Source organism: Glycine max, chromosome 14 (assembly GCF_000004515.6).
Source record: "Glycine max cultivar Williams 82 chromosome 14, Glycine_max_v4.0, whole genome shotgun sequence".
Taxonomy (NCBI): domain Eukaryota; kingdom Viridiplantae; phylum Streptophyta; class Magnoliopsida; order Fabales; family Fabaceae; genus Glycine; species Glycine max.
In genome coordinates this window covers 22,932,968-22,959,242 of record NC_038250.2, presented here as the reverse complement: position 1 = coordinate 22,959,242, position 26,275 = coordinate 22,932,968, and the positions used below count along the sequence as shown (strand labels likewise).

Sequence of the window (26,275 nt, the reverse complement as noted above, 5' to 3'; positions counted from 1 at the left end):
AACAAACGTGAATGAGAAAGAGGTCTCTAAGTAGCGCAAAGAGGAAACCGACGAGAAGCTCACAATAGGTGAGGGGAGTTTATTATAAGATTTATCGTTTTGACACCATAGTTAGGGTCAAGGAACCTAGCTATGAGAATATCTGCATGTCCCTATTGCATGCTGATTTTCTTTCAAAAAAACTACGTTTTTAACTAATGGGATGCGATACATTTGATATTGATGTTGCATGTTGATTGTTCCTTTATAGAAAACAATGTTTTTAACTAATGGGATGTGATATAATTGTTATTGATATGCATGCTGGTTTTCAAGAAAAACTATGTTTTCACGAATGGGATGCGATATATTTACTGTTGATGAATGAAATTATTGTCTTTATTTGACTTGTGTTGTTTGAAGACCTGAGGAGAGTGAATCTCAAGCATGAGAGAAATATGTATATGTGGAATGCGACTTATTGTTGATGTGGCTATTAATGACTCTAATTGATATGTGGCGATGTTGATATTAATGATGATTATGTGAATATGAAATGAGGTTATTGTTGTTGTTGATAACGTCATTGAAATGAGATGATGTTTATGTTGAGAATGACATTGAAATGGAATGTTGATGATGTTGGAAATGCATTGACATGTGCATGTTGTGTATGATCATGGAGGTGCATTGACCTTGTCGGATGTCCCTGGTGTGAGAAACTAGAGTGGTTAAAGAATTTAAGCATTTCTGAGGGGATGCTTAGGCACTTTAATTCATCCATGGTCATGTACTTGAGACTCCCATGTTTCATGTGTTGGATGTTGTGTATGTTCATAGGTGAGGTGCATTGACCTTGTCGGATGTCCCTGGTGGGGGAAAATAGAGTGGTTAAAGAAATTAAGCATTTATGGGGGGATGCTTAGGCGCTTTAAGGATACGATGTTTATCTCTCCCAACCAAGTTGTGACATCTTTAAAAGAAGATGCTCAAGTGTACATGATCTTGTCTAGCCTGGAAGTAGAGACATAGGTTTCCATGTGTGAACTCCCTGTTGTCAAAGAGTTTCCTGAAGTGTTTCTTAAGGATATATCTGGTCTGCCACCCGAGAGAGAGATAGAGTTTTCCATAGACTTAGTACCTGGTGCTGGACCCATATCCATAGCCCCTTATAGGATGTCTCCTATAGAGTTAGTTGAGCTTAAGAAATAGTTAGAGGAGTTGTTGGATAAGAAGTTTGTTAGACCTAGTGTGTCTCCGTGGGGAGCCCCAGTGTTATTAGTAAAGAAGAAAGATGGGACCATGAGGTTGTGTATGGATTACCGCCAGTTGAATAAGGTGGCAATTAAGAATAAGTACCCTTTGCCTAGAATAGATGACCTTATGGACCAGCTGGTAGGAGCTTGTGTGTTTAGTAAGATAGACCTTAGGTTAGGTTGCCATCAGATTAGGGTGAAGTCTGTGGATATACCAAAGACTACTTTTAGGACCCGTTATGGTCACTATGAGTATTTGGTCATGCCTTTTGGTGTGACTAATGCTCCAGGAGTGTTTATGGACTATATGAATAGAGTTTTTCACCCTTACCTTGATAGTTTTGTGGTAGTGTTCATAGATGATATTTTGGTATACTCTAAGACTAGAGAGGAACATGAAGAACATTTGAGGATTGTGTTGCAAACCCTTAGGGACCGAAAACTTTATGCTAAGTTTTCCAAGTGTGATTTTTGGTTAGAGAAAGTTAGTTTCCTAGGGCATGTGATATCTCAAGGGGGTATAGTTGTAGATCCCTCTAAGATAGAAGTCGTTCTTGAGTGGGAGAGTCCTAAATCTGTTTTTGAGATTAAAAGTTTTCTAGGCTTAGCAAGATACTACCGGAGATTCATAGAAGGTTTCTCCAAGTTAGCTTTACCTTTGACTAAACTGACTCGTAAGGGTCAAGCTTTTGTGTGGGATACCCAATGTGAGCATAGTTTTCAGATCCTTAAGGAAAGATTGACGACCGCTTCAGTGCTAGTTTTGCCTAACCTGAGAGAACCCTTTGAGGTTTATTGTGATGCATCAAAGATGGGTTTAGAAGGAGTGTTGATGCAAAGTGGCCAAGTAATGGCCTATTGTCATACCCTAATTTCGTCCGGGGACCTTTGCTTGATGACATGCGACCTTTCTTTGGTCCTTGTAAGGTGCTTGGCACCCATCATTAGGCAATTTGTGAAATTCCAGGACATGCCGGAAAACCGAAAAAATATTGATGCACAATCCGTAAGTTTCCGTGACACACCGGAAATCAAATGGAAGCATTGTTGCATAATTAAGTGAGACTCCGTAACATTCCGTAAGTCAAAAAGGGGATGATTATGTAATCCGCAAGGTTCCGTAACATTACGGAAAGAAAACAAGTATCGTTACGAAATTCGTAAGTTTCCGTAACTTTACGAAAAAAGAATCACCAAAAAAAGGCAGAGGGAGGTGTACTTAGTAAAAATGGGGTGCAAATAGCACCCAGGCCCACTTGGGCCCTCCAAAATATTCCTCCAGAAGGCTGTTGCTTCTGGAGGAAGCAACCTGGCTCGCCTGGGCGAGCTGAGCTCGCCTGGGCGAGCTGGGCGGCAACCACCTCCCCTATTTTGCTATAAATAGGGGAGAAAGTGAAGAAGAAAAGGGTTCAGCCCCTTAGGCACTTCTCTCTCTTTCGAATTTGCTTGGAAAAATTGTTTCCGTGAAGAAAATCTAAGCCGAGGCGCTTCCGAAACGTTTCCGTAACGTTTTCCGTGAAGAATTTCGCAAAGGTTTCAACCATTCTTCGACGTTCTTCATTCGTTCTTCATCGTTCTTCGATCTTCAACGGGTAAGTACCTCGAACCAAGCTTTTCGATTCATTCTATGTACCCGTAGTGGTCCACATTGTGTTTCGTGCATTTTTATTCTCGTTTTGTTTACTTTTTATACCCCCTGTTGACGTGCTTAAGCCATTTTACTTAAGTCATTTCTCGCTTAACTTAAAAATAAAATCAATTTCCACCGAACGTTTGAATTGTATTATCCGTTAACTTCGGTTAAAATAAATTCCGACCGTTCGGTCGTGCCGTAACCACGTTGGAAATCAAAAAGAGGTAAAAAATAATATAATAAAAAAAACATCTTTTAGCAAAATAAAGCGGAAAATCAATCGGACGTTTTCTCTTTGGGATTTCTCATTCTTAATCGAATTGATTAATAACTAAAGTGAAACTAAGGCTAAAATCAACTCGCCTAGTCAATCTGTCAGTTCAATTTCTCACTAAGTAAAATGGATCATTTTTAAGGTCCAACGCCTTAAAATGATCACCACTTAAGTAAAAAAGAATCACTTGATAAGAAAGAACTACGTAGGTCTGATTTTCTCATCCCAAATTGAGGAATACGTAGGAGCAAAGGGAAACACCCTTGTCGACCACAAAAAGGGAAAAATATAAAAAGGGTATAAAGGATATAAGGACATAAAAGGGAACGTAAAAATCAAAGTCATGTTTGCACATTCGATTAAAGGCTGCCGTCCCTTGGGACGGACGTGTGGGGTGCTAATACCTTCCCCGTGCGTAAATACAACTCCCGAACCTTTCACTTAAAAGTTCGTAGATCGCGTCTTTTCCGGTTTTTCCGACGTTTTCCTCAAATAAACGTTGGTGGCGACTCCGCGCGTATTCCTTTCGTGGAACACGCATCCCGCGAGTCTCGCGTCGCCCTCCCGCCGAAGGGTAGGTTGCGACAGTTGGCGACTCCATTGGGGACTGTTTTTAGAGAGTTAGGCCATTTAATTTTGTGCAATGTTTTACCATGACTTATCCCTTTGTTAGTTTCCCTTCATTATGTTCTTGTGTGTATAAGCTCTTTATTGCTTTTAGTGCATTTTAAAATGTATGCATGAGGTAAATATTTATTCATTTGATGCACACAAACACCAACACTATTTGCACACACTGTGAGTGAAAAAGGGCCCTATACCCGGGTTCGTGGGAACATAAGGAGTGGAGGTGAATCTGTGATCATGCTAGGTCTCCGACTTGCTTGATTATAGTGAACCCTCATCTAGAGCTTTTCTCTTTGAAAACTTATTGTTGCTAGTAGTCCCTACTGCTACAATATGTTCTTCAAAGAGGATAATACCTCTAGAAACCATCAAAAGAGATATGACTACCTTGGGGGTTATCACTAAATGCCTAGTTAGTTCTCTCCCTTATAGGTCCCTTAAATAGGGGCACGAGCAAACACGCTGCATGCCATTTTTCACACTGCCATGCATAAGTATCATATACCCTTTTGCTTATGTTCAGTGAATATTGTCATACTGTGTACATTCCCGCATTGTGTCTTTTGCATAGGCATCGCATATGGGTTCTGTCTTGATCCCTTGTGTAAACAAACCAACGGAGGGTCCGTGTCGCCTTCTTAAAAACGTACGTTGGGGCACTTTGCTACCCCTAGACGTTGTGTCTAAGAAGGGGACGAATTCCCCGGACCCCCGCATTCCTAGATTGCATCTGTGTTATATGCATTCCTTCATGCATTCATCCATTCCACCCATGAGATATCGGAGTTTTGATTTGCACCAGCTTTTGTCTCACTTTAGCAAGCATGGGAACAAATCAAATCGGCAAGAGGTTCTACCAAGTCAAGGTTAAAAGCTTAGATACCACCAGCATCAAGGAATTAGGGCGGTTGATGGAACTTCTCCAAATGCAAGCTTTCCGCAAGACTTACGGAAAGATCTTAGAGTTGACCTTAGCAGAGGTATCCATAGAAGCCATTGCATCACTCACCCAATACTACGACCAGCCTTTGAGATGCTTCACATTCAGAGACTTCCAATTAGTACCAACCATTGAAGAATTTGAGGAAATTCTAGGATGTCCTCTCGGGGGAAGAAAACCATATCTTTCATCCGGGTGTCTCCCCTCTTTGAGCAGAATTGCAACTGTGGTCAAGGATTCAGCAAGAGGTTTGGACTGCATAAAACAGACTCGGAACGGTAACTGTCTTGGCAGATCTATTTGACACATTTGACCGAAGGTGCGAAAAGAGTAGCGCACGGATCATCTGTTGCTTGCCCGCCCTCTGTGTTTGGTTGGTTTCGCACTTGTTCCAACAAGACACAAGACATCCATGTCCGCTCCTGAGCCATCGCTCGTGTACTGAAAAGAGGAGAATAGATTGGGACCAGCTTTTGGCTGGGATAGGAGGTAGAACAATCAGTTGGTTCCCCCGATGGAAGGAAGGAAAAGAAGGAGTCCTTTTCTCATGTGGAGGATACCCACACATTCCGCTGGTAGGAACGGGGGGTTGTATTAACTACAATCCCGCACTCGCTATAAGACAACTAGGGTACCCCATGAGGGGAGCACCGACGGAAGAAAGCATGTCTCCTTTCCTTGTGAGGGATTTCGGCGCACAAAATTCCAAGACTATACAAAGAATCCATAAGGCATGGGAAACCCCGTTAAGGAAAGATCAAGAACTTAGAGGCATTCGTAATGGCATCATTGGTGGCTACCATGAATGGCTGAAAGTTCATATACGAGGTTTAGATTGGCTCGCCAAGTTAAAAGTCGTCAGCGAAGAGAGTTTTGAAGCACCGGAAGAGGACGAAGAAGTCCAAGCTCTCAAAAGTGAGTTAGGAAAGGCGAATTTTTCCAAGGAGAAGTTCAAGTTGGCCGCAACACACATTCGGAAGGAGTGTGCCGGGTTACGGGAAGAGAATGCAATTACCGCAAGAGCCCTTGAACAAGAGACCAAGAGGGCTCGCAAGGATGAGTATGGCCGGAATAAATTTCGCGGAGCTCTATGGGGTAGCAATAGTGAACTCAAGCTGCGAAGGGAAGAGAGGGACCAGTCGCGAGCACATAGCATGGTTCTAAAAGAGGAGTTAGTTGCTTGTTCAAGGTCCAAAAGAAGCTTGTCTCAGCGTTTATGCGAGACGGAGACCAACATGCTAGCTATCATCGCCAAGTACCAAGAAGAGTTAGGTCTAGCCACGGCCCACGAGCATAGAATCGCGGACGAGTATGCTCAAGTATACGTGGAAAAAGAGGCTAGAGGAAGGGTGATCGACTCTTTACACCAAGAGGCAACCATGTGGATGGATCGGTTTGCTCTTACCTTGAACGGGAGTCAAGAACTTCCCCGCTTGTTAGCCAAGGCCAAGGCGATGGCAGACACCTACTCCGCCCCCGAAGAGATTCATGGGCTTCTCGGCTATTGTCAGCATATGATAGACTTAATGGCCCACATAATTAGAAATCGTTAGGAAACTTGTATGGTCTCTCAGACCTTGACTAGATACGACTTTCTTTTTGAAATAAAATGAGTTGGTCCCATGTTTCTACTCCAAAAAGCTTGTGCAAATCAAATCACTCCTACATTTCATCTCTAGCATGCATTTTTTCTTTACCCACTCCTCACGTTTGGTTTTTTAGGGAAAACCACCATAACTAAACGCGCCACAAGGCATCCCTATCGCACCAGATCCAAATCTAGAACGATGGGTGATCAAGAGGAAACACAGGAACAGATGAAAGCCGACATGTCGGCTCTGAAAGAACAAATGGCCTCCATGATGGAGGCCATGTTAAGTATGAAGCAGCTCATAGAGAAGAACGCGGCCACCGTTGCCGCTGTCAGTTCGGCTGCCGAAGCAGACCCGACTCTCTTGGCAACTGCGCACCATCCTCCCTCAAACATAGTAGGATGGGGAAGGGACACACTGGGGCACGATGGCAGCCCTCACCTGGGATACAACCGAGCGGCTTACCCTTATGGATTGCCGCCCAACTACTCACCACCCGTCTTGCAAGAAGATGCGGGCCACATTGCTTCTCCCGTCCTTGAAAGAGAGCCTCCTCAATAGCCCGACGAAGTCCACAAAGACCCTCAAGACTATGCTCGAAGGGATGTTGAGTTCTATCCCCCGATCCCCGAAGGGCTGGCACCAGGCACGTTGCCTCAACCCAACATCGCGGCACCACCAATAGTTTTGTCCACGGAAGGACCGCCCCCAGCAACTGAAGAAAGGAGGAAGCTCGATCTCCTTGAGGAAAGATTGAGGGCCGTGGAAGGATTTGGGGACTATCCGTTCGCAGACATGACGGATCTTTGCTTAGTACCCGATGTTGTTATTCCCCCGAAGTTCAAAGTGTCGGACTTTGACAAGTATAAAGGGACGACTTGTCCCAAAAACCATCTCAAGATGTACTGCCGTAAGATGGGCGCCCACTCTAAGGATGAAAAGCTATTAATACACTTCTTTCAAGATAGCTTGGCCGGAGCCGCGGTAGTGTGGTACACTAATTTGGAAGCTTCCCGTATCCGTACTTGGAAGGATCTGATTACTGCCTTCCTAAGGCAGTATCAGTACAATTCTGATATGGCTCCCGACCGCACTCAACTGCAGAATATGTTCAAGAAAGAGGGTGAAACCTTTAAAGAATATGCGCAGCGGTGGAGGGATTTGGCGGCACAAGTAGCTCCTCCCATGGTTGAGAGAGAGATGATCACCATGATGGTAGACACTCTGCCAGTGTTCTACTATGAGAAGTTAGTAGGTTACATGCCGTTCAGCTTTGCGGATCTAGTATTTGCCGGGGAAAGAATCGAGGTAGGATTGAAAAGAGGAAAGTTTGATTACGTTTCCTCCACAAATGCGAATGCCAAAAGAATCGGGGCAACAGGGGCAAAAAGGAAGGAAGGAGATGCCCATGCCGTCTCTTCAACACCCGCGTGGGTCAAACCCCAGCAAACGCCTCATGGTACCCATCAGTACGCGCAACATCACCCGAGCTTCTCGGCTCATACCGGGAACGCCTCTAGTTCAACACCCGTGCAGCCTAAGGCACTCACCCAGAGGGAAGCTCCCCAAGTTCCAACTCCAAACACGACTCGCCCGGCCGGTAATTCCAACACGACAAGGAATTTCCCTCCGAGGCCATTTCCGGAATTCACCTCACTCCCAATGACGTACGAAGACCTTTTGCCATCCCTCATCGCCAATCATTTGGCCGTGGTAACTCCCGGAAGGGTCCTCGAACCCCCTTTCCCGAAGTGGTATGACCCTAACGCAACCTGCAAGTACCATGGGGGTGTCCCGGGGCATTCCATTGAAAAATGCTTGGCCCTTAAATACAAGGTCCAACATTTAATGGATGTTGGATGGCTGACTTTCCAAGAGGATCGGCCCAATGTGAGAACCAACCCGCTCGCCAATCATGGAAGGGGAGTGGTTAATGCCGTCGAGTCCGATAGGCCGCACAGGTCTAAACCTTTAAGGGATGTGGCAACCCCTAGGAGGTTTATCTTTGAGGCCCTACAAAAAGGAGGTGTGATTCCCCATAGTGGGTGTAAGGAGGATTCCTGTTTGCTACATTCCGGCGAGCTGCATGACATGGAGACGTGTTTGGGAGTAGAGGAGTTGTTACAGCGGATGATAGATCAAGGTCGACTAGAAGTCGGCAGTGAATGAAAAGAAGAGCAGCATATATGCATGCAGTCCACGGACGGGAACAGTGTTGCGAAGCCCAAACCCTTGGTGATATACTTCACCAAAAGCGCAGCTTCGCAAAAGCCCGGACACCCCTTAGTAGCCAAACCTGTTCCTTTCCCATACCAAAGTAGCCACGCAGTACCATGGAGATATACACCTCCGAGGGAGAAGGAAGAAGAAGCCACCAACGTCAGCTCGTTGTCAGCTAAAGTAATAAATATCACGGGACTGAGTGGTGTGACCCGTAGTGGTCGTGTGTTCGCACCTCCGGACCTACCAGTCCAACCCGCGGACGTCAAGGGAAAAGGAAAAGTGGTGGAGGAACAAGATGGCGAAGCACCCCACGCTTCGAATAAAGATATCCCGGCAAAGGGCCCCCCGGAGAAAAAGGATGGTAAAAAGGAGGTGTCGCTAGAGGAAGCCAGCGAGTTCCTCCGGATAATTCAGCAAAGCGAATTCAAGGTTATCGAACAGCTCAACAAAACCCCGGCCAGGGTCTCGCTGTTGGAGTTACTTATGAGCTCCGAGCCTCATCGGGCTCTGCTAGTAAAAGTTCTGAACGAGGCCCATGTGGCCCAAGATATCTCGGTAGAAGGTTTCGGAGGGCTGGTCAACAATATCACTGCCAACAACTATCTTGCCTTCGCCGAAGAAGAAATCCCCGCTGAGGGGAGAGGGCATAATAAGGCTTTACACGTATCAGTCAAGTGTATGGACCATATCGTAGCCAAGGTGCTCATCGATAATGGTTCCAGTTTAAAGGTGATGCCTAAAAGCACTTTGGAGAAGTTACCATTCAATGCTTCCCACTTAAAGCCGAGTTCAATGGTGGTTCGTGCCTTCGACGGCACTCGCCGAGAGGTTAGGGGAGAGATCGATCTCCCAGTACAAATAGGCCCTCACACCTGTCAAGTCACCTTCCAAATAATGAATATTAACCCCTCCTACAGCTGTCTGTTGGGGCACCCGTGGATCCACTCAGTGGGAGTTGTGCCCTCTACGCTCCACCAAAAGTTGAAATTCGTAGTGGAGGGGCACTTGGTCATCGTGTCAGGCGAGGAAGACATCTTGGTGAGCTGCCCATCCTCTATGCCTTATGTGGAAGCCGCAGAAGAATCGTTAGAAACCGCTTTCCAGTCTTTTGAGGTGGTCAGCATTTCCTCTGTGGACTCCCTCTCTGGGCAGCCTTGTCTGTCCGATGCAGCAGTAATGATGGCCCGAGTTATGTTGGGGAACGGTTATGAACCCGGAATGGGTTTAGGCAAAGACAACGGCGGCATAACTAGCCTGATAAATGCCCAAGGAAATCGTGGGAAGTATGGTTTAGGCTATAAGCCCACTCAGGCGGACATGAAAAGAAGCATCGCGGGAAGGAAGAGCAGTGGTCAAAGCTCGCGTTGGAGACAAGAAAGTGAAGGTAGCCCGCCCTGCCACATAAGCAGAAGCTTGATAAGCGCAGGTCTGGAAGACAAAGGTCAAGTGGTCGCAATATGCGAAGATGATGTTCCGAGTACATTGGATTTGGTACGACCATGCCCTCCTGATTTCCAGCTGGGAAATTGGCGAGTGGAGGAACGCCCCGGCATTTACGCAACGAGCATAATGTAAACCTTTATGGTTTTAAAAGCTCTATAGTTGGGCCTAGGCTTTAGAGTTTTTCCTTTTGTTAAGGCTTTGTGTCTTTTGTTTTTGAATTTATAATACAAGGATCTTTCTTCATCTGTTCCTACGTCTCTACCCATTTTCATTCATTTGCATGTTTACTTCTTTTTCTGAAACGGCAGATCCGATGACGAGTCCCCCGAAGGTACTAATACCTGGGACCCGCCTATCGACTTCGAGCAAGAAATGAATCAAACGAAAGATGAAGGAAACGAGGATGTGGGACTTCCCCCAGAATTAGAAAGAATGGTCGCCCATGAGGACCAAGAAATGGGGCCTCATCAAGAAGAAACAGAGCTGGTAGACTTAGGAATTGGCAGTGGAAAAAGGGAAGTAAAGATAGGTACAGGTATTACCGCACCTATCCGTGAAGAATTAATAATCCTGCTAAAAGACTACCAAGACATCTTTGCTTGGTCATACCAAGATATGCCCGGTTTGAGTTCTGACATTGTACAGCACCGATTACCTTTAAATCCCGAGTGTTCCCCGGTAAAACAGAAACTGAGAAGGATGAAGCCCGAAACATCCTTGAAGATAAAAGAAGAAGTGAAGAAGCAATTTGACGCTGGATTTCTGGTCGTCGCTCGGTATCCAGAATGGGTTGCCAACATCGTACCGGTTCCTAAGAAAGATGGGAAAGTACGAATGTGTGTGGATTATCGGGACCTGAATCGGGCCAGTCCCAAGGACAATTTTCCTTTACCACACATCGATATCCTCGTAGATAACACGGCCAATTTTGCTTTATTTTCCTTCGTGGACGGTTTCTCTGGTTACAATCAGATAAAGATGGCGCCCGAGGATATGGAAAAGACTACTTTCGTCACCCTGTGGGGGACGTTCTATTACAAGGTGATGTCCTTTGGACTCAAGAATGCCGGGGCAACTTATCAACGGGCCATGGTAGGTTTGTTCCATGATATGATGCATCAAGAGATCGAGGTCTACGTGGACGACATAATTGCTAAATCTAAATCCGAGGAAGAACACCTTGTCAACCTGCGGAAGTTGTTCGAAAGGCTTAAGAAATATCAATTAAGGTTGAACCCCGCTAAGTGTACCTTTGGGGTCAAATCAGGGAAATTGCTTGGTTTCGTTGTAAGCCAGAAAGGGATAGAGGTAGACCCCGAAAAGGTGAAGGCTATCCTTGAGATGCCAGAACCCCGTACAGAGAGGCAAGTCCGAGGTTTCCTGGGACGCTTGAATTATATTGCCAAATTCATATCACAGCTCACCGCCATTTGTGAGCCGTTGTTCAAACTCTTACGCAAAAACCAAACTGATCGCTGGAATAAGGATTGCCAAGAAGCTTTTGGAAGGATCAAAAAGTGCCTTATGAATCCTCCCGTGCTTATGCCACCAGTACCTGGAAGGCCTCTCATTTTGTACATGACAATCTTGGACGAGTCAATGGGGTGTATGCTGGGGCAACATGACGAATCTGGGAAGAAAGAGCGCGCTGTTTACTACCTAAGTAAGAAGTTCACGACCTGTGAGATGAATTACTCCTTGCTCGAAAGAACGTGTTGTGCTTTAGTATGGGCATCCCATCGCCTAAGGCAGTACATGCTGAGCCATACTACCTGGTTGATATCCAAAATGGACCCGGTTAAGTACATCTTTGAAAAGCCAGCTCTCACGGGACGAATCGCCCGGTGGCAAGTCTTGCTATCCGAGTTTGATATAGTCTACGTCACCCAAAAGGCGATAAAAGGAAGCGCCTTAGCAGATTATTTGGCTCAACAGCCTCTTAACGACTACCAGCCCATGCATCCTGAATTCCCGGATGAGGACATCATGGCCTTGTTTGAGGAAAAATTGGACGAAGATCGGGACAAATGGACCGTATGGTGTGACGGAGCGTCAAACATTTTAGGTCATGGTGTTGGGGCAGTGTTGGTCTCTCCAGACAATCAATGTGTACCTTTCACAGCCAGGCTAGGATTCGACTGCACCAACAACATGGCCGAATATGAAGCATGTGCCCTAGCCGTCCAGGCAACAATTGACTCCAATGCCAAACTACTCAAGGTGTACGGCGACTCAGCGTTGGTAATCCATCAGCTGAGAGGGGAATGGGAAACTAGAGATCCCAAGCTGATACCCTACAAAGCCTATATCAAGGAATTGGCTAAGACCTTCGATGAGATCTCCTTCCATCATGTTCCCCGCGAGGAAAATCAAATGGCGGATGCACTTGCTACGTTGGCGTCTATGTTCCAGCTAACACCGCACGGGGATCTACCCTACATTGAATTTTGGTGTCGTGGCAAACCCGCGCATTGTTGCCAAGTGGAAGAGGAACGGGACGGAAAGCCTTGGTATTTCGACATCAAGCGATATGTCATAAGCAAAGAATACCCGCCAGAGATTTCCGACAATGATAAAAGGACATTGAGAAGGTTGGCAGCCGGTTTCTTCATGAGCGGAAGCATACTGTATAAGAGAAATCACGACATGACACTCCTGCGGTGTGTGGATGCCAAGGAGGCAAATCACATGATCGAGGAAGTCCATGAGGGCTCGTTTGGAACACACGCCAACGGGCATGCTATGGCCAGGAAGATCCTAAGAGCAGGTTATTACTGGCTTACCATGGAAAGTGATTGTTATGTCCATGTGAGGAAATGCCACAAATGTCAAGCATTCGTAGATAATGTCAATGCTCCACCACATCCTCTGAATGTCCTGTCCGCCCCTTGGCCTTTCTCCATGTGGGGAATAGATGTCATCGGGGCCATTGAGCCCAAGGCCTCGAATGGTCATCGCTTCATCCTCGTAGCGATAGATTATTTCACCAAGTGGGTCAAGGCGGCTTCATATATCAATGTCACGAGGAATGTGGTGGTCAGGTTCATTAAGAAAGAGATCATCTGCCGATATGGTTTGCCAAGGAAGATTATCACGGACAACGGCACCAACCTGAATAACAAGATGATGGGGGAAATGTGCGAGGAGTTTAAAATCCAGCATCACAATTCCACACCCTACCGGCCAAAGATGAATGGAGCCGTGGAAGCGGCCAATAAGAATATCAAAAAGATTATCCAAAAGATGACCGTGTCATACAAGGATTGGCACGAAATGCTCCCATTCGCGTTACACGGTTACCGAACTTCAGTGCGAACGTCAACTGGGGCAACGCCGTTCTCATTGGTATATGGGATGGAGGCTGTGTTACCGTTTGAGGTAGAAGTCCCGTCATTAAGGATCTTGGCAGAATCCGGATTAAAGGAATCAGAGTGGGCTCAAACGCGCTATGACCAGCTCAACCTCATTGAGGGTAAGCGCTTAACAGCCATGAGTCATGGGCGCGTGTACCAGCAAAGAATGAAGAGTGCATTCGACAAGAAAGTACGCTTGCGCAAGTTCCATGAGGGAGACCTTGTGCTAAAGAAAATGTTCCATGCTGTCAAGGACAATCGAGGGAAATGGGCCCCGAACTACGAAGGGCCTTTTGTTGTGAAGAGGGCTTTTTCCGGAGGAGCCCTGGTGCTTACCAACATGGATGGCGAAGAGCTACCTTCACCCGGGAATTCTGATGTCGTCAAACGATATTATGCTTAGAAGCTGGGGCAATTAAGGATGTCGCTGCATGTTCTTTATCTTTATGCATTTTCTAGATTTCCCCCAGGGATTTCCTGTCTGTTGTATCTCTCGTTACAATCTTTCAAAGAAATGAACGTGGATTCGAGGCTTTAGTCCTCACGTTAGTTTCAAACCTTGCGTTGATTTGTGATCACCTGAGCCCTTCCGCTCAGTTCATGGGATGCCCCAAGCGCTTAATTAGAATTGAACCTGAACCAACTTTCCCTAAAATTTGCTGCGTTTGAAAACATTCATGCATACGCATACGTATACGCATGCATATTGTTGTGGTGAAACAGGGGCAGGATCATCTTGAGCTACCTTCTAGGGTAGAGACAAAACATGAACAGCAGAAACCAATCAAGGTAAGATAGCGATGCGGCCAAGATTGGCCACACCAGGTTGTTTCTTACTTGCAGGTACATAGGAACGGATGCAAGTGGGGATGGGGTCACGACCGACTGATCGTCGCCCCTTTCTCCATGCTAAGCAAGCGGAGAACGTCGCTGCAAGGCAGCCCCGTATCCTTTGTATTCGCAGTTTTCTTTTACTTTTTGTTTGTTTTAAAAATAAGTAATCAATGCCTAACTCTAACTTAAGTAAGTTCAAGTTAAGCAAGACGCTAAACCATAAGGAAGGAGGGGACATGGTTAATGTTCCTCTCAAAAAAAAAATGCAGGTTAGCTCGCCTGGGCGAGCCACCCCTGCACCAAATTATAAGAATGACGAAAGGGGGGACGTTTTTGCATTCAAAAACTTCTTTTCCCCCTTTCAAAAGCCATACCCACGGGATTGACGAGTTTGCAGCCCTAGGGTCATCATTTTTCGCATTTTTTGATTCCGTTTTTGCGCTTTTGTTCATCACCAACAAGTAAGTGTTCCATCCCTAAGCTTTCTAGCTTTTCATTGGTGTATTTTGATCTCCTTTTGGTGCTCTAAATTGTGGGAATGTGCTTAAATATGTGGGGCAATTTTGGTTTGTTTTCTTGCTTGATTAGGTTGAATTGGGGGTTTGTATGGGATGGCCCTAGGCCTATAATGCATTTTGAAACAATGGGACATGCCACATTGTCCCCGTTCTCTTGCTATTGATGCCTAAACGCGCGCCCACCAAGTGTTCGGTGAAATGCCTCAATGGCATTAGCGCGTGACTTTTGTAAGGAAACAACCCATGGGGCATTTTGGTTTGCACATATTTTCTATTTTTTTGGGACGTGCATTCATTCCCGTAAAAGGCTAGAGTGATTGCCCCACATATATCCTAGGCCTAGGAACCAAAGTTTTTATGCAAAAGAACACAAGAGGAGGTGCATGTTGGGTAAAGTTACCCTTTTTGGCCAGCAATCAGCTATAGGCCACGCTACAATATTTTCCCTATGCCTAGATGGTTAGGAATTTTGCTCATCATAAATGTGTAGGTTAGAATAGGTAGCAAAATACCTTTGGCAATTTACACTTTGGGTATGGTAGCAAAATACTTGGATGTATGTACATATAATTTTTGGTAGTCAAAATGTCTCACAAAAATCTATAAATATGTTGCATGTTATGTAAAGAAAATACATTACAAAAATACCTTTTAATTTGAATACAATTTTAGTGAGCAAAAGAAAATATACTTGAATTTGCATGCGGCTTTAGGTAGTAAAAAAACACTTGAAAAAAAAAGCATGAAATGTAGCACCTTATTGTGTAGATAGTCAAGATTCATCATGAAGTTTGTGTATGTATAGGTATTAGAAATACAAAGATGTGCACGTATGCAATTTTTGATAGCCAAAGTGCTTAGAGTATGCATGTATGTGAATTTAGCAAAGGAAATGTGTGTGATGTAGGTAACAAATACACCTTGGAAGTACATGTAAATAATCTAGGTAACGAAGGTGCCTTGATTGTATATGGGTGCATTTTTCTTAGTTATAAGAATGTCTTGTGCAAGTGAACGTTCGTGAAGAAGTATGCGCATAAGCTTGCTCTAAATTTACATTGATGTTTGTATTTATTGGAGGGGGTTGTATGCCATTTCTGTTTTAAGGGTAGCATTTCTTGGTAAAAACTAACTTTCCAAATGTTTGCCTTCGCAGGAATGGCCCCGAGGAAGCTTGCCTCAAAGAGGTCCAGGAAGGATAAGGCGGCCGAAGGAACTAGTTTCGCTCCGGAGTACGACAGTCACCGCTTTAGGAGCGCTGTACACCAGCAGCGCTTCGAGGCCATCAAGGGATGGTCGTTTCTCCGGGAGCGACGCGTCCAGCTCAGGGACGACGAGTATACTGATTTCCAGGAGGAAATAGGGCGCCGGCGGTGGGCATCACTGGTTACTCCCATGGCCAAGTTCGATCCAGAAATAGTCCTTGAGTTTTATGCCAATGCTTGGCCAACAGAGGAGGGCGTGCGTGACATGAGATCCTGGGTAAGGGGTCAGTGGATCCCGTTTGATGCCGACGCTATCGGCCAGCTCCTGGGATATCCGTTGGTGTTGGAAGAGGGCCAGGAATGTGAGTATGGCCAGAGGAGGAACCGGTCTGATGGGTTCGATGAGGAGGCCATCGCCCAGCTGCTATGTATACCGGGGCAGGATTTTGCCTGGACTGCTGCAGGGAGGCGAGTGCGAATCATGCGTACCAACATGACCACCCTGACCCAGATATGGATGACGTTGCTCCTCAGCAACATCCTGCCCAGCGATCATAATTCCGACCTCCCCCTGCCGAAGTGTCAGCTGGTGTACGCCATCCTGACGCGGATGAGTGTCCATGTGGCTCAGTTAATCACTGATGCCATTTATATTTTTGCAGGTATGGCGCCTACCAGGCATCCTTTGGATCCAGATAAGTCCAACAGGGCCCTGGGATTTCCCTCGCTGATCACAGGACTCTGCCAGTCATTCGGAGTCCCCGTTGCACCTACCAAGGTAATTCGGCCGCCCATCACCCGGGCTTTTATTGAGAAGTACTGTACCCAGAGACAGGCTCAGGGTGATGCTCCACAGGCCGCAGGCGCGCCACCACCACCTCATCAGGCTGGCCAGGCTGGGGCATTTGACATGGAGCAGTATTTACGGCATTTGGTTCGCCAGCAGGCGGCCAACCACCGAGCACATGTACAGACCCATGATTGTCTGTACCAGATGAGCCTCAGCATGCAGAGCCAGGGCTTCGCTTCTTTTTCATGCCCTACTCCAAACCAGTTCAGGGCAGAGGTCGCATGGCCCGGAGATTGGCCCGAGGCCCAAGCAGGAGAGGCACCCCCAGAAGCTCCCGGCGGTGGAGAAGAGGCCCACGAGGACGAGGAGATGGCCGATTTGCTTGACTTCTTGGGAGGGAGTGGAGATACGTGACTGGGAGATCCCCAGATTCATGTTTTCTTTCATATTTCTTTTTATCATTTTTATGCTATGTTATTGTTTTGACTTGAGAGACTAATGTTTGTTTTTGTTGTTTCGATTGTCATTTGTACAGCGCATACATTTTTGTTTGGATTGTTGCGTTACTGTTTATATATCATTACTATCAATGATGCTTGAAATTTTGGAACCGTGTAGAGTTCTTCGTTTAGGAACATCGTCAAAAAAAAATATATAATAAAACAAACAAAAATCATGATAAAAATAAAAATAAAAATTAAAAAAGGGAAAAAGAGAGAAAATAAGAAAAAGAGAGCAAATAAGGAAAAAAGAGCAATTAAGAAAAAAAGAGAGGAAAAAGAAAAGAAAAATAAGTTGTCTAGCTGAAAAACCGACATGCTTTTGAAAAGAGATGACTTCCAACTTTTCTTTGAAAAAATTCACTGATCATAACTAGTTTTTGAAAAAAATGTGTATACACCTAAAGGGTGAATGCTGTGAAGTTTTCCCGGACGCTCGAAATGGACTCGGATGAATGCACAAATTGATAAAAGAACATATTTTGGAAAACATTGGGTTGATTTAAAATAGAGGAAATAAATCCTGAGCCCTAGCATCACATGACCATAAAAGTTTGACACTTGAGTGTCCACATAGGTGCATGCATGACCAGTTTTGCAAGAAGTTTCCAAATCATCATTTTTGCATTTGTGTCATGGAAATAATGTGGGGCATCCCTTTTATCCTTGAACCAAACCAAACCCTGACATGTACCATGCCTAGCCATTCTACAAGTCTTGAGCCAAAATCCTGACTCACCATAAACCTTGACCCAGGGTGAGAATGTCAATCCTTACCCTCGGAAGCAAAAAAGAAGAGAAGGGAAATTTCCAATCAAAGAAAAAGAGAAGGAAAGTTTCCAATCAAAGGAAAAAAGGAAGCAAGGAAATTCCCAATCAAAGAGAGGGAGAAAGAAAAAAAGAAAAGAAAGAAAATTCCCAACCAAAGAATGGGAGAAAGTAAAGAAAGAAAAGAAGAAAGCTCCTGGTCAAAGAAACCAGAAGAAATGTGCAGAGAGGTCTTTAGACCAGACAATATCTGAACAATACAAAATTGTCACCAAATGAACAAAAAGAAGGAAAGGAAACCATGACCTAAAAGGGTCTTCTCCCTTTAATTGCCAACCAGAATCAGTGCGCTAGCGACTTTTTCGCCCCGCACTAAACAAAAACAGAAAAGGAAAAAGCCAACAAAAAATCAAAAGCCAAAAAAACACACAAAAGCCGAAAAACCCGCTAAAAGAACCCATTCCCAAGGGAAGTCCTATTGATCCATGATCACGCATGTAATTTTTGATTTGATAGGAAATAATTTGCAAAGTCAAGTCATGACATATCTATGGTTCGGAATTAGGATGAAACACTTACCTGTGCGAGATTGATACACTTTGAGTGGTTTCTTCTATTTTTGTCGAACCCAGTGTTTCCTCTAAATGGTCATTTAGAAACGAAATGCTAACATCCAAAATCTCATTTATGGTTATGGGGGATTTCATCAACATACTCTCCTTCCCCGGTAAACGCATTGTTCTTTTCACTCAAAAAAAAAAAAAGCATATGCTGCTCTAATCAGTTGGAATATTTGTCTCTTTACTAAAGCATGTTTGCATTTTTAGTGAAGAAAACACCAGGACTTTTTTAAGTCTCACAAGTTATCCAGAACTACGTAGGTCTGAGTTCCTCATTGGAGGATACGTAGGAGCAAAAGCCTCGCTTTTGTCGACCACACTGCTTTCTGTTACCATGACCCAAGAGCTGGTAGCCCGCGGAGACACCTTACGGTTATTCGCACCCTTTTGTCATCCAGAGGCGGCGGGCCCGATGACACGCAGAGAAAAGATTTGGTCATTCTGCACCCTTGTGTCATCCAGAGGCGGCGGGCCCGATGACACGCAGAGACAAAATTTGGTCATTCTGCACCCTTGTGTCATCCAGAGGCGGCGGGCCCGATGACACGCGGAGATACCTTATGGTTATCCGCACCCTTGTGTCATCCAGAGGCGGCGGGCCCGATGACACGCGGAGATACCTTACGGTTATCCGCACCCTTTTGTCATCCCGAGGCGGCGGGCCCGATGACACGCAGAGACAAAATTTGGTCATTCTGCACCCTTGTGTCATCCAGAGGCGGCGGGCCCGATGACACGCGGAGATACCTTACGGTTATCCGCACCCTTGTGTCATCCAGAGGCGGCGGGCCCGATGACACGCGGAGATACCTTACAGTTATCCGCACCCTTTTGTCATCCAGAGGCGGCGGGCCCGATGACACGCAGAGACAAAATTTGGTCATTCTGCACCCTTGTGTCATCCAGAGGCGGCGGGCCCGATGACACGCGGAGATACCTTACGATTATCCACACCCTTTTGTCATCCAGAGGTGGCGGGCCCGATGACAAGCAGCGGCCAATGTGGCCATTCTGCACCCTTCGTCAATCGCGGCCGACAAGCCCGTTGACATGCGGAGATTTACATCATCTTCCGCACTTACAAGATCTGTCACATTGACTTTTGAGTCATGCTGACGGGCAGAAATACCCGAGTGGTTATCCGTATAAACATTCTTTTGCTATCTGTAAGACAGAACGCTTGATAGCATGCAGAGACTGACATAGTCTTCTGCACCTTTTGTTCCTCCGGGAACAACAAGTCATTTACATGCGGAAATTTTATGGTCACCCGCGACTCTCGTCAACCGAGAGGAACGAAATTAGTGTCATACCCTAATTTCGTCCGGGGACCTTTGCTTGATGACATGCGACCTTTCTTTGGTCCTTGTGAGGTGCTTGGCACCCATCATTAGGCAATTTGTGAAATTTCGGGAACAGCAAGTCATTTACATGCGGAAATTTTATGGTCACCCGCGACTCTCGTCAACCGAGAGGAACGAAATTAGTGTCATACCCTAATTTCGTCCGGGGACCTTTGCTTGATGACATGCGACCTTTCTTTGGTCCTTGTGAGGTGCTTGGCACCCATCATTAGGCAATTTGTGAAATTCCGGGAACAACAAGTCATTTGCATGTGGAGATTTTATGGTCACCCGCGACTCTCGTCAAATCGAGAGGAACGAAATTAGTGTCTTATCTTTACTTTCCTTTTATCTCCAATAAAAGACAAGTAAAGAGGGGCAACTTTCATACCCTAATTTCGTCAAGGGACCTTTGCTTGATGACATGCGACCTTTCTTTGGTCCTTGTGAGGTGCTTGGCACCCATCATTAGGCAATTTGTGAAATTCCAGGACTTGCCGGAAAACCGAAAAAATATTGATGCACAATCCGTAAGTTTCCGTGACACACCGGAAATCAAATGGAAGCATCGTTGCATAATTAAGTGAGACTCCGTAACATTCCGTAAGTCAAAAAGGGGATGATTATGTAATCCGCAAGGTTCCGTAACATTACGGAAAGAAAACAAGTATCGTTACGAAATTCGTAAGTTTCCGTAACTTTACGAAAAAAGAATCACCAAAAAAAGGCAGAGGGAGGTGTACTTAGTAAAAATGGGGGTGCAAATAGCACCCAGGCCCACTTGGGCCCTCCAGAATATTCCTCCAGAAGGCTGTTGCTTCTGGAGGAAGCAACCTGGCTCGCCTGGGCGAGCTGGGCGGCAACCACCTCCCCTATTTTGCTATAAATAGGGGAGAAAGTGAAGAAGAAAAGGGTTCAGCCCCTTAGGCACTTCTCTCTCTTTCGAATTTGCTTGGAAAAATTGTTTCCGTGAAGAAAATCTAAGCCGAGGCGCTTCCGAAACGTTTCTATAACGTTTTCCGTGAAGAATTTCGCAAAGGTTTCAACCGTTCTTCGACGTTCTTCATTCGTTCTTCATCGTTCTTCGATCTTCAACGGGTAAGTACCTCGAACCAAGCTTTTTGATTCATTCTATGTACCCGTAGTGGTCCACATTGTGTTTCGTGCATTTTTATTCTCGTTTTGTTTACTTTTTATACCCCCTGTTGACGTGCTTAAGCCATTTTACTTAAGTCATTTCTCGCTTAACTTAAAAATAAAATCAATTTCCACCGAACATTTGAATTGTGTTATCCGTTAACTTCGGTTAAAATAAATTCCGACCGTTCGGTCGTGCCGTAACCACGTTGGAAATCAAAAAGAGGTAAAAAACAATATAATAATAAAAAAAAAACATCTTTTAGCAAAATAAAGCGGAAAATCAATTGGACGTTTTCTCTTTGGGATTTCTCATTCTTAATCGAATTGATTAATAACTAAAGTGAAACTAAGGCTAAAATCAACTCGCCTAGTCAAGCTCGTCCATAAAAAATAGGCTTTTGAAGTTTGTCATTTCAATTTCTCACTAAGTAAAATGGATCATTTTTAAGGTCCAACTGATGTGCCATCATTTTCTTCTATTTTCTAAACCCTTTTTGCACCATTTTAATTATTGATTGGTCTTAATTGTCAATTAATTAGGCAGTTTTATTATTTGGGCTCATTTAGCTAATTTGATGTTTTTAATCTAATTTCAGGAATTAATGAAACATTGGGCTTAATCCGGATTTTGGTTGTGGACTTGAAGAGGGCAAATAAAGCAGCGCTTACCTTAGTTAATTTCTAATTAGGAAATTTCGCAATTTTATTTTATGTTGTTCAGTGTTTATTTCGTTTTGGGCCAGAGTATTGAAATAGGGCCCAGTGACTTTGAGTGACTCTTTTTAAATAGCTGCCTTGGGATTCGTGCAGGGGATTCTATTCTGTTATGCTATTCATTATTCAGAGCTTTGTTTTAGGGTTTTTGTTTTTCTGTTTTGACGTTTCTGAGTTCGTAATGCAATTTTACGTTTTCTGCCTCTAATTACGAGTTCATTCTTGCTTCTTCTTCTACTTTCATTTACGTTTCTGTTTATTTACGTTTCTGTTCATTTACGTTCTTGTTCATTTACGTTTCTGCTTCATGTTTCATTTGCGTTTTCTGTTTGAATCCATGGAAGGCTAGATTTTCTGGTGTTGTTTCCTTTTGAGGACGAAGCCCAACTCTCTTTGAGGTTTCGTTTGTAATGTGGTTTCCTGGCAGTTTTCCCTTCACCAGTTATCCCAATTTCGTGAATATTAATCAGTGCACGCTTCGTGTTCGATTAATTGCCTCTGAGCCTAACTTGCGTTCATGCTTAATGGACGAAGGGCTAACTGGTGTATGTGGTGCCTAATCACGTATTGAAAACCCTAAGTTGATTTTCGCTTAGTAAATTGAAATAGGGTTGGATTAAGTGGTTGACTGTTAGGGACGAATTCTCCATAACCGAGGATAAGAGAGTGGCTTCTGAATCATAGGAAACAACCCGTTTTTAGTATTAGTAGTTTCGTATTCCATTTTATTTGTTCTGCTCTTTAATTACCAAACAACCAAACCCCCCCCCCCCCATCGTTACTGTTACTGCAAGTATATTATGAACATTTGGCTTGTCACTGCTCGTTGGGAAACGACCTAGGATCACTTCCTAGTTACTGCATTTTCATGTTTATTTGATTCGGGTACGGCCTCGATCAAATTTGGCGCCGTTGCCGGGGAGTAGTGTCCAAAGGTTCATAATAGCTAGCTAGTGTTGTGTGTTTAATCCTTTCGTGTTTTATGTTTAATTGTTAGTATTGTGTTAGTATGTGTGTTAGTGTTGATTAGTGTCCTGGTATTTTGTTTAATGTGTGTTCTGTTTCAGTTTTACCATTAAGCGTTTCCCCTGTTTCAGTCTTGGGTGTTTTGCTGTGAAGATTGTGCTTGAAAACAGAGTAGTAGTAGAAACCAGCTTGCGGAAAAACAGAGTAGTAGTAGAAATCAATTAGAGACGGATTTTAGCGACCACCCATGCTGAATTAATTGGGATTTTTTGTTTTTGTAGTTGGGGTTGTAATTTTTAGCTGAATTTTTTTGTGGTAACTTCTTTTAATCCATATTTTGTGGGAAAAATAGCTAGAGCCTTTAGTTTTGTCAGATTTGAAAGTTCCAAAAAACTAGCAAATTTTGTGTTTGTCAAAACTTCAAACGGCCATAACTTTTGCTCCGGTTATCAGAATCGCAATTATTATATATGCATTTGGGGTAGAAAAAAATTTCCTACGCCATGGTAGCCAGCTACGGCCGGCTGAGGTCTCCATCGTCCAAAAAAAAGCGATTCTGTCAAAAGTTTTTTATTTTTCAAGTTTTATTCACTTATTTTTCTTAACCTACCATTTTTAGCTTTCATAGTTAGACTTTGAAGTTTTGTCTGAAATTTTTTGTGCTATCTTCTCATCATTTTATAGGGTTGCTCACAAAAGTTCAAGTCATTTGGATATCATTTGAGGGTAGCTGTAGTTCAAACCTACACCTTTATTTACATGACAAGGCAACTAGTTGTGTGCATGCTGAATGTAGTGTATGACTAGAGGCAATCCATCTGACTTACAACCCTTTGATCCTAAGATAGATAGGACATTTCATAGATTAGTTAGGCATCATTTTATACCTTTTGATCATTCTGAGCATTCCATAACTGGTGAATCTGTGCATTTTGTTATTGGTGATTTTGAACATCCTGATCTTGAGCATTATAATTTTGAGCATTCTGATTCTGAGCATTCTGATTTTGCACATTCTGAGAACATGGCACAACCTCCACCTCGTGAGAGGACTCTAAGGGAAATGGCTACACCTGATTTCACCTACGAAAGCTTGTGCATCCAATACCCTGATGAGGATGTCCCATATGTTCTTAAGACTGGACTGATTCATTTGCTTCCAAAGTTTCATGGCCTTGCAGGTGAAGACCCGCACAAACATTTGAAAGAATTTCACATTGTCTGCTCCACCATGAAACCCCCAGATGTCCAAGAGGATCACATATTTCTGAAGGCTTTTCCTTATTCATTAGAGGGAGTGGCAAAGGACTGGCTGTATTACCTTGCTCCAAGGTCCATCACGAGCTGGGATGACCTTAAGAGAGTATTCTTAGAAAACTTTTTCCCTGCTTCCAGGACCACAGCCATCAGGAAGGATATCTCAGGTATTAGACAACTCAGTGGAGAGAGCCTGTATGAGTACTGGGAGAGATTTAAGAAACTATGTGCCAGTTGCCCCCACCATCAGATTTCAGAACAGCTTCTTCTCCAATATTTTTATGAAGGACTCAATAATATGGAGAGAAGTATGATAGATGCTGCCAGTGGTGGAGCCCTTGGAGACATGACTCCTGCTGAAGCCAGAAATTTAATTGAGAAGATGGCCTCCAACTCCCAGCAGTTTAGCGCCAGAAATGATGCCATAGTCATTAGAGGAGTGCATGAGGTAGCTACAAACCCATCTGCATCATCTGAAACTAAGAAGCTTGAAGGCAAACTGGATGCGTTGGTCAACTTGGTAACCCAGCTGGCCTTGAATCAGAAATTTGTACCTGTCGCAAGGGTTTGTGGTTTGTGCTCCTCTGCTGACCACCATACAGACCTTTGCCCTTCCATGCAGCAACCTGGAGCAATTGAGTAGCCTGAAGCTTATGCTGCAAATATTTACAATAGACCTCCTCAACCTCAGCAGCAAAATCAACCACAGCAGAACAATTATGACCTTTCCAGCAACAGATACAACCCTGGATGGAGGAATTACCCTAACCTCAGATGGTCCAGCCCTCAGCAACAACAGCAGCCTGCTCCTTCCTTCCAAAATGCTGCTGGCCCAAGCAGACCATACATTCCTCCACCAATCCAACAACAGCAACAACCCCAGAAACAGCCAACAGTTGAGGCCCCTCCACAACCTTCCCTCGAAGAACTTGTGAGGCAAATGACTATGCAGAACATGCAGTTTCAGCAAGAGACCAGAGCCTCCATTCAGAGCTTAACCAATCAGATAGGACAATTAGCTACCCAATTGAATCAACAACAGTCCCAGAATTCTGACAAGCTGCCTTCTCAAGCTGTCCAAAATCCCAAAAATGTCAGTGCCATTTCATTGAGGTCGGGAAAGCAATGTCAAGGACCTCAACCCGTAGCACCTTCCTCATCTACAAATGAACCTGCCAAACTTCACTCTATTCCAGAAAAAGGTGATGACAAAAATTTACCTAACAATTTCTGTGCAGGTGAATCTTCTTCCACAGGTAATTCTGATTTGCAGAAGCAGCACATTCCCCCTCTTCCATTCCCTCCAAGAGCAGTTTCCAACAAAAAAATGGAAGAGGCAGAGAAAGAGATCTTGGAAACGTTTAGAAAGGTAGAGGTAAACATACCTCTGTTGGATGCAATAAAGCAAATTCCAAGATATGCCAAATTCTTGAAGGAGCTGTGCACTAATAAGCGGAAGCTTAAAGGAAGTGAACGGATTAGCATGGGCAGAAATGTCTCCGCATTGATTGGTAAATTTGTTCCTCAAATTCCTGAAAAATGCAAAGATCCAGGTACATTCAGCATACCTTGTATCATAGGGAATAGTAAGTTTGACAATGCCATGCTAGATTTAGGAGCTTCTGTTAGTGTTATGCCTCTGTCTATTTTTAATTCTCTATCTCTAGGTCCCTTGCAGTCAACTGATGTGGTAATTCATTTAGCTAACAGAAGTGTTGCCTATCCTGTTGGTTTCATAGAAGATGTCTTAGTTAGAGTTGGTGAACTGATTTTCCCTGTTGATTTTTATATCTTGAATATGGAAGATGGATTTTCTCAAGGATCAGTTCCCATCATTCTAGGCAGACCCTTTATGAAAACTGCTAGAACTAAGATAGATGTTTATGCAGGCACACTGTCCATGGAGTTTGGTGATATAACTGTTCATTTTAATATTTTGGATGCTATGAAATACCCATCTGAAGATCTTTCTGTATTTCGTGCTGAAATAATTGACCATGTTGTTGATGAATACATGATTGATCTTTATTCTAATCTGCATGCCTCTCACTCTTCATGCATTGAGTCTGAAATTGTACTTGATCATATGTCTGAATTTGATGCTGAGAGTGAATCTGAGAGTGATATTGATTGCATGCCTGGTGGTGGTGTTTTACCTCTTGAGATTGATTTTATAGAGTCAGATAGGACTAACCATGTTTCAGGAAGTACACATACCTCTGACTTTCTTTATGAGGTAAAGGCTGAGAAACCATCTCCGTCTACCACTGTCCAGCCGACCACACCAGAATTGAAGCCTC

General features: G+C 44.2%; 1 non-coding gene and 1 pseudogene across 1 annotated transcript; one reads left to right on the top strand and one right to left on the bottom strand.

The window, feature by feature from the left end:
- Positions 1-1,281: 1,281 nt before the first annotated feature.
- Positions 1,282-25,992, top strand: LOC112999342 (uncharacterized; annotated as a pseudogene).
- On the bottom strand, positions 24,121-24,227 carry LOC112999482 (small nucleolar RNA R71). Its single transcript, XR_003264668.1, has one exon. It is a non-coding gene; the product is annotated as a small nucleolar RNA R71 (small nucleolar RNA).
- Positions 25,993-26,275: the final 283 nt, after the last annotated feature.